The sequence below is a fragment of the Cricetulus griseus genome (assembly GCF_003668045.3).
Source record: "Cricetulus griseus strain 17A/GY chromosome 1 unlocalized genomic scaffold, alternate assembly CriGri-PICRH-1.0 chr1_1, whole genome shotgun sequence".
Lineage (NCBI taxonomy): Eukaryota > Metazoa > Chordata > Mammalia > Rodentia > Cricetidae > Cricetulus > Cricetulus griseus.
In genome coordinates this window covers 100861449-100870755 of record NW_023276807.1, presented here as the reverse complement: position 1 = coordinate 100870755, position 9307 = coordinate 100861449, and positions in this window count along the sequence as shown.

Here is a 9307-nt window from a genome sequence, read left to right as displayed (position 1 = left end):
CACTGCCATCCCAGACTGCCTCACACTGCTGCTCTTCAGTCTCAAAAACACCTGGCATCCACCCAATAGCCCGTATTTGTCTGAATCCTCTTATGGATTATGTCCTGACAATATGATGGCTATCAAGTCACTTGAGCATGGTGAGATGTCACCATTAAAAGGTTAGCTGTAACTCCCTGCAACCAGTGTCTCCAAGTAACAGGGTCCTTTCCGGCTGCTCCAGCAAGGAGCAGAGTAGCCTAAGTCACAGCCAAGTGACAATTGTGGACTTCCTTATTCCTTATACCAAGTTTAATCTAAGTGCTGATTATACCAAACCTAAATGTCTAACAACTTCCTGAAATTATAAACCAAGGTTCAGGAAGGTGAACTTAGCTCTAGCTTCAGAGGATCCCACACTGTTTCCTGAGCTCTGCAGACACACACACACACACACGCACACACACACACACACACCTTTTTTTAGTTGATGAAAGAGAAGATTATTCCTAGGAAAATATATTTCACCCCAAATCTATATGCTAGAGATATGATGGTATCCTTGGATTAAGAAACCTCATAATTACATCTCTTTTGGCTTCAAAGAGCCTAAAAATGCCAATTAATTATTAGTGTATGTTCTTATATTATTAACTATTATTATATCAAGGCCATTCAAGATCTAAGGAGAACAACTTTGGCAGATAGCAAGTTCTGGAAATATAACTTACTCCCCTGACACTTGCTGTTTGCTGGTCCTAAGAGCTTTGAAGTCATTCACATATTTATTAATATAATTAATATTTGAATGAGTGGTTTCTGGATAATGAGCAGTGTGGGAACATGGGTGATCCTCGATGCTTCCCTAAGGCAGGGATGGAGACTCAGAGAGGCTGAGAAACTCTCTTAGGGTCATAGAGCAAAGCTGCCAGAGAGGAAATAGGTTGGAGACCTAGATCCATCTGATGCTAAAGCAGTGATGTCCATGGCCTGAGAACTGATGTCTCCACACAGCTGGGGGAGTCAGGAGCAATGGCTCTGTGGGCTCCAGTGTGCTTTTGCCACTCCTGGACAACAGAGGGCAGGAGGTGTTGCATTTTTTCAGGCCAGAGCACACTTGGACTAACCAGGCATCTGCTGACCTGATGTGTGATCCCAAAACAGGGTCACAGTAGCTCAATTCAGCAACACCCATAGCTGGACAGTGGTGGTGCACATCTTTAATCCCAGCACTGGAGAGGCAGAGGCAGGTGTATCTTTGTAAGTTTGAAGCCAGCCAGCATAGGCTCCAAAGCTACACAGAGAAACCCTGTCTCGAAAAACAAACAAACAAACAAAAAAACCCAACCCCCTTCAAAAACTCCATGCATACAGAAACAATCATAAAACTACCTTTCTTTTATTAGTGCAGTTATATCCTGCCCAAGTATATGTCAAAGTCCCTTCTGACAAAGATCTTACTTGGAAATAATGTCTTTATAGATGCCATCAAATTAGGATTAGATAATTCTACAGTAATATCTGTTTGTTTTTTTTTAATCATTTAAAAGGAAGACAGGCATGGTATTGTAGGCCTATAATCCTAGCACTCAAGAGCCGAGGCAGGGGTTAGAGAGAGGGATCAGCAGTTAGGAGCACTGGCTGCTGTTCCAGTAGTCCTGAGTTAAATTCCCAGCAACTACATAGCAACTCACAACCACCTGTAGTTCCACGGGTTCTGATACCTTCGTTGGTGTGCAGATGTGTATGTATACAAAACACCCAAACACATAAAATAAGTAAATAAATCTTGAGAGAGAGAGAGAGAGAGAGAGAGAGAGAGAGAGAGAGAAAGAGAGAGAGAAAATCTAAGGCAGGAAGTTGCAACCTGAGCTGTCACAAATCAGCAAATGGTTGGGCATAGTGATGCACGAATGTCATCCCAGAACTTTGGAGACTGAGGCATAGGATCAAGCCAAAGCTATGTAGCAAGACCCTATATATTTTTTTAAAATTTAAGTATAGGGACTAGAGCAATAGCTCGCTGGTTAGGAGCAGTTGTTCTTCCAGAGGACCTGGATTTAGTTTCCAGAACACACATGGTGGCTCATAACCACCTCTAACTCTAACTCAAGGGGATCCAGCACCCTCTTCTGGACTGCTTATGCACTTGGCATACATAAAGGCTGGTAAAACATTCATACACCCGAAATTAAAATAAATAAATCTTTAAAATAATAAGAGGTAAATAAGTAAGCCAGGAAGGAATGTAGCTTAGTTGGTACAGTGCCTGTCTGGCATGCAGGAAACCTTGGGCTCAATTCCTAGTACCTCATGAACCATTCATGGCAGTGCCTACACTCGAATAATCCTAGGAGGTGGAATATGGAGGAGGGAGGGCTGGGAGTTTGAGGCCAGCCTGGGATACATGAGACTTCCTCTCAAAAACAAAAAACTGGAAACAAGGAAATGCCATGTGACTACAGGCAGGGGTCAGAGAGATGCTGAGTGACAAGGGACTTGGAGGAACACGGGGAGACGGCAGCAGGTAGAAAGAGGCAAGGAAAATTCACAGCGCACAGCCTGATGTCAAACTTCCATCATGCAGGGCTTGTGACATCCAGAACAGGAAGGCTCTCTCCATGGGCCAGCTTCCTGTATGAGGTCCACACCCCCTGTCCCCTCCCCTGTACATATCCACATACAGCTCAAGGCCATGCTTGGGGAGAAGCCAGCACAGCCCCTCTGTGGCATTGAACATGTTCCCTCTTCTCTCTGCAGGCTGCTTTAGGCTGTGTTCTGTTGCTATGACTCTGAGGTTGGGAAATCTAGGTGTCTGTATGTTTACACCGGGGAGGGCCTCATATTATCATAGTTTGGTGGAAAGCAGAAAGGCCTGAGGCAGGCTATGCCTCACTTGCCTCTCTTGCAAGAGCTTACCCCATCTCATGAAAACTGAACTGATCCAATCCTGGGGCACGTCCTCATCACCCACACAGACTCCATATTTCTCAGAATTATTTTTTTTAAAGATTTATTTAAATTTATTTTATGTGCATTGGTGTGAAGATGTCAGATCCCCTGGAACTGAAGCTACAGGTAGTTGTGACCTACCATGTGGGTGCTAGGAATTGAACCCATGTCTTCTGGAAGAGCAGCCAGTGCTTTTAACCACTGAGCCATCTCTCCAGCCCCCATCTCTCAGAATTCTTACACTGGGAACTGCAGAGGACAAGGCATGGTGACACTGCTCTCAGCTTCAGGATTGCCATGTTTTTGGAAATCTCTCTTGCTTCCTCCAAGTCCCCGACACCCAGACTCCAGGCTGCTTTCAGCCTGCAGGTTCACATGTCTGCCAGGGCTCCCCTATCCAAGCTCTGCTCTCACAGGGTGCAAATGTCTGGCACGTTCTATCTGTGGGCTCCTGAAGGACAGGGACCCAGTCTGACAGGCACAGTTGATTCCCATGCCTACAGCAGTATCTGCACACAGTTTGTTATTCTTGTTGTTTTGGTTTTGGTTTTGTCTCTTTTTTCTGTTTGTTTGAGATGGGGTGTTGTTGTGTAGCCCAGGCTGGCCTTAAATGGCAGTGCTCCTGTCTCAGACTCCCAAGTGCTGGGATTGCAGGTATGTGCTACCATATCCACCCAGGTTATTTTTAAAGTTTTATTTATTTTTATGTTTTCTGATTTATTATTTTAAATTATGTGTGCGTGTGCTTGAGTGTGTGACTGTGTACATATGAGATGTCAGAGCCCCCTGACGCTGTCCTGTGTGGTTACTAGGAAACAAACTATGGTCCTCTGCAAGAGCAGTGCACACACTTAAGCTCTGAGATACTTCTCCAGCCCTCCTCAGCTTTGTTCTAGTTGAGGTTGGTTTGTTTTTATGTATATGTAGTGTTTGCCTGCATGTCTGTGCACCAGTGCCTGCAGAGGTCAGAAGAGGGAGCCAGAGCCCATGGAATGAGAGTGAGAGTCTGTGACGAGCAGCATTAGGAATTGAACCCAGGTTCTCTGGAAGAGTGTCTTAATTGCAAGCCATCTCTCTAGCCACAGCCCATAGTTTTTAATAACTGATAAAAGACAGGGAAAAAAAGAAAGCAAATGTGAAAGAAGCAGGGAGGAAGAGAAGTGTAGGCCAAGGCTAAAGAGTTTACTCTTTTTCCACGTATAGCAAGGAATCACAGGAGACGTTGGAGCCGGCAAGACAGATTTAGAAGCCAGCTTCAAGATGGGTCACCATTACTGTTAAGAAGATGGAGTTGGCTGGTGTGACCAGGCTAGATAATGGGGTGGTTTGGGAAGAGTGCCGAGGTTTTCTGCTGAGCTTAAAAACCACAGAGGTCTCTGCACAGCAGAGCAAAACAGCCTCTGGGGTTCCCCAGACTGTCTAAGTTGATGCACGGATGCCCCAGCAGCCTCCTCTGAGTCACAGACTCCCCTGCAGCTGTGTCACCTGACCTGGCTCGGACAGAGTCCTGTTACCTGCCATCTCAGCCCAAAGAGAAGAGATAGGCTCAGGGACACCCCACCCACCCACTTTGAGCCCTCCTTTATCCTTCTCAAGGTCTTATGCCATGGGCTCATTATTTTCTCACTCCCCAGAGGGAGAAAAGGAGTCAATATAGCTTGGCAGCAATAGCCCTGGGACTCCCAGCTACAGTGTCTCATCATCACTCAGACAGCCCCTTCTCTAGGCAGAGGAGAAATCTGCAGACCTGAGGGGACTGGTCCATCACCTGATGGCATCAGTGGCACTTACGGAGCCCCTCTGACCCCAGCTTGTCTCTGCCTTGCCCTCGGTTCTGCCTACCCTGCCCAATCCTGGTGACCCTTTTCTACTTCTCTAGGTCTTAGTTACAGCTAGTGGTGGGCTGGGATGAGGCTCAGGTGCAAACGAAACAAGTGTATTAGCTGCTGTTGCTCTGTAACCACTAACACTCAGTAGGACTGCTCAGGGGGTAAAGGTGCTTGATGAATTGAGTCAGACCCCCAGATCTACGAAAAGGTAGGGGAGAGACTCCACAGAGCTGTTCTCTGGCTCCTAAATACATGCCATGGCATGCACATGACCAAACACACAACACACTGGTGTGACTGAGTGAATGTCCATCAGGCCATGTGACTGTCATCTTGGAGCATTCAGCTGCATGCACTGTTAAAGGGCTATCCCAGCTGGGCTTGTTGACCCTCTCCCAGTATCCAACTGCTTTCTACCAACCGGCAATTCTTCCTGTCACACATTACATACATACACACACACACACACACACACACACACACACACACACACACACACGTGGGACAATAGAGTAGGGGCTCTATCCATGGAGTTATTGGAAAGCTCTTATCCCAGCTGCATAAGGCTTTTGGGGTGGGGCACCCACACCTATTTTAGCATCCCCCACTTCTGCTCTGGAAGGAAATCCTACATAGCCATTGGCTCCCCAGAGTGAACTGTGCCTAGGTTTATTGTTGGGACCATAGAAGGAGGGTTAAACATTGCTTACTGTTCGCTTGGGAAGGAACTTTAACAACACAAAATAACAACAACAACAATAAAAAACAAATTAAAATATCCATCTTTTGGTATTCCCAATGAGTTGGTTTTAGGACACTCTCCAGAAAATATCACAACCTGTTGGTGCTCAAGTGTCTCACATTCTAATACAGCCAACATACTCTCTTTGCACACCAGAGAACACCAGAGAACAGTAATTATGGTTACTCATAATACAATTAAAATGCCCTGTAAGTAATGGTTATACTACTGTTTATAGAACAGTCCAAGAAGAAAGTCTGTGCATGCCCAACAGATGCAATCTTTATGGTTGTTGTTTTGCTTTGTTTTTTGAGACTGAGTTTTTCTGTGTAACAGCCCTGGCTGGCCACGAACTCAACAGCGATCTGCCTGCCTCTGCCTCCCAAATGCTGGTGTTAAAGGTGTGTGCCACCACACCTAGCTCAATGGAATCTTTTCATTGTTATGGCTTTGTGTGTATGGTGTTTTAGCTGAATGTACACCCTGTGCATGCTGGTGTCTAAGGAGGTCAGAAGATGGCATCAGATCCCCTGGGCCTGAAGTTATAGTGAGTAGCCATGTGTGTGCTGGAGATTGAACCAAGGTCCTCTGCAAGAACAACTGCTCTTAACCTCTAAGCCATGTCTCAATACCAACAGATGTAATCTTTAAAGAATTACGATCCAGTCAACTGCACCCTGGAACTCAAGTATACAGGAAGCTAACTATACTCCAAAGCACAGCTGATGTTTCTGTATTATATTATATTGTATTTGAAATAGGGTCTTGCTATGTTTCCCAGATTGGTTTTGAACTTCTGGTCTCAAATGATCCTTCTGTCTCCACCTTCCAGGTAGCTGCACCCAGCTTAGCATTTAGTATGTGAGGTTTCAGGGGCTCACATGCCATAGTGTTGTGGAGTTCAGAAAACAACCTGCATCTCTGTCTTCATATTGGCCTTTGTTTGAGGCATTGTCTCTCGCAGTTCTTTAGCATGCTATGCTAACAGACGCCTGTGCTCCGGGGGATGCTCCCATCTCACTGCAAGAGTCCTGGCACTATAGATGTTGCCAGCATGAGTTTTGTGGCTCCATCCTCAGGTCCTCGTTATTGAGCCATTTCTCCAAGCTGTGCTGAGTACTTTTACAAAACCCAGTGTATATAGATATATAAAATCGGTATTTAATGTTACCTGGTTATAAATCCCAAAGATGTAGAGACTGAGCCCTGTGTTGTGGCATGTGCATTTAATCCCAGCACTCAAGAGTCAGGATAATCTCTGTGAGTTTGAGGCCAGTCTGGTCGACATATCAAGTTCTAGACCAGCCAGGGCTACCATGTGAGACCTTGTCTCAAATAAAAAGTCTTTGGCATATATAATTTTATCATCTATTAAAGACAAGACAGAAATTGCACACCATGAGTTTACAAAAAGTAAACATGCCTGCTTACTTTTATACGAAGTACGGAAGGACTGAGAGCACTTCAGCATTGCTGAGAGTTGGCTGACATTTTCTGCTTGTTTTGCAGCAAATTCTCTCCTAATCCCAAACCCATTTAGTAATCCTTTTAAAAATGAAAGTCAATTTAGCAACTCAAACAATTTTGAAAATCAAATATTCTACTATAGCATAATCCAAAGATAGAATAAATTGTTAATTCCATGGTGAGAGATTACAATAGGAAAATAACAAGTTTTTGTTTACTATAACTGAACTATTACATTTCTATAGGGGCAGAAAACATAGCCAAGTGTGTTGGTACACACCTTTAATCCCAGGCAGAGGCAGCAGGGATTTTTGTGAATTTGAGGCTAGCCTGGTCTACAAATGGAGTTCCAGTCCAGCAATAGTTAATGGTGAGACCTTGTCTCAAACAAACAACAGAAAATGTTATATGCACAGTAAAAAACACTGTATGTCACATGACTCTCCAATCCGAGCACACTGTTTGAGCAGCATGGCTCAAACAGTTGAGCAGTTGGCCTTGCAGTGTGATGACATGCAAACTGCAAAGTGTTTGTATTGTAAGGTCAGAACCAAGGCCACAGTGACGTTTTGAGATGCAACGCAGATGAACACTGCCAGGGATACTTCAGGGATTAATTGCACATTGGCTGTGGGGACTGCTGTTGTTACTGGTTTTTGGAGACAACAGGATCTCTAATCACCCAGGTTAGCTTTCTACTTGCTATGTAGACAAGGCTGGCCTCGATTTTCTGATTCTCCTGCCTTCACTATTCGAGTGCTAGGATTATAGGCATGAACCACAGCCTGTTTGTGAATTTGATTTTCAATTAATTTTGCCATTGTGAATTCAAAAAACCTTTTTTACTGTTAGCAAATAGCTCACAACCCTGACATACAGCTGTGTGACCCCCACACACCACCCCACCTACTCGGACCAGAAGCTAGGGCTCAAAGAAGCAAAGTTTTACCCTGGCTCATCTTGGAAGGCTAGTCCATGGTCACTTGACCCTGCTGCTTTAGAGCCCAGGCTGAGGAGAACACAGTGAAGAGAGAGATGGCAGAACAGAGCTTCTCCGTGGTGGACAGGACCCCAGTGACATGAGTGTTGCTGTTAGCCTCATTTTTGCCCGGAAATAATAGAGGGATCCTGATGTTTTGGGCACATTGCCGATGACCTAACTTCCTCCTGCCAGGCCCCACCTCCTGAAAGTTCCTCCACCAACCAATAGCACTACAGGTGAGGAAAAAGTCTTCAGTATATGGGGCTCAGGGGACACATTTAAGAAATGAACCATAACATCTCATGAGGTGCATCCATCTCTTATTCCACTGACCATACAACCCAGATATTCTCTGTGTGAGAGGGAACTGAACAGGTGTGTGCATACCAGCATTGAGGGTGCTGACGGCCATCTTAAAGGTGGCTACTGCAAAGGGCCCTGGTGCATATGGCTGGATTTTGAACAGTAATTGTGTTCCAGGAAGTATGTAGAGAAAAAGATGGTCATTCTCCCTCCCTCGTCCCTCTCCACTTCTTCCCCTCCTCCACCTTCTCCTCTCTCCATAACAACCCAATCGAATGTCCCATTTCTCCACTGGAGGAAACTGTGGCTTAGGAAGCTTAAGCCACTTGACCAAGATGATGAAACGCGTAGCTGACAGAGCCAGATCAGTCCAATTGCAGAAGGACCAATTACTTAACATCTTCCCAGGTAAAGAGTTAAGGCACCAGGGGAGGGAAGAAGATGGTTTTGGAGATACATGCTGACATCCCAGATTCCAATGTGAAAGCAAGAGACCATCTTTTTCTGTAGAACTGAGGCTGTAGCTTAAGTAAGGGTGAGGCTGGGATCATTTTCAACATTGCAATGGAACTCTATGAAGTCCTGTTGATTAGCATGCAAAGAAAACAAGAATTTAAATCCCTGATGGCAAATAGATTCTAGAATATTTACTATGTGGTAAGCAGTCTTCATAAGACATGTGAAGGCAGCTTGCTTCTGAGCCATGCAGAGTTCATATGAGCTATGATATGTCAGCTAACAGAATTTCCCAGATCACAGTCATTGTTCATCCAACCACCTACAAGGTCCAATTCATGTGGGTCTCTTTCCTGATGCTCTAACAAAATACCAGAGGCTAGATAATTTATTAAGAAGAGATTTAGGGGCCAAAGAAATGGTATAACAGCTAAAGACACTTGTAATCAGGCCTGACCACCAGGACCCATGTGATGGAAGGAGAGAACCAAAACTCACAAGCTGTCCCTTGTCCTCCACACACGTACTGTGGCCACTCCCAACAAATAAATAAATGTGATGAAAAATAGATGATTTGTTTGACCTATGGTTTGAGAA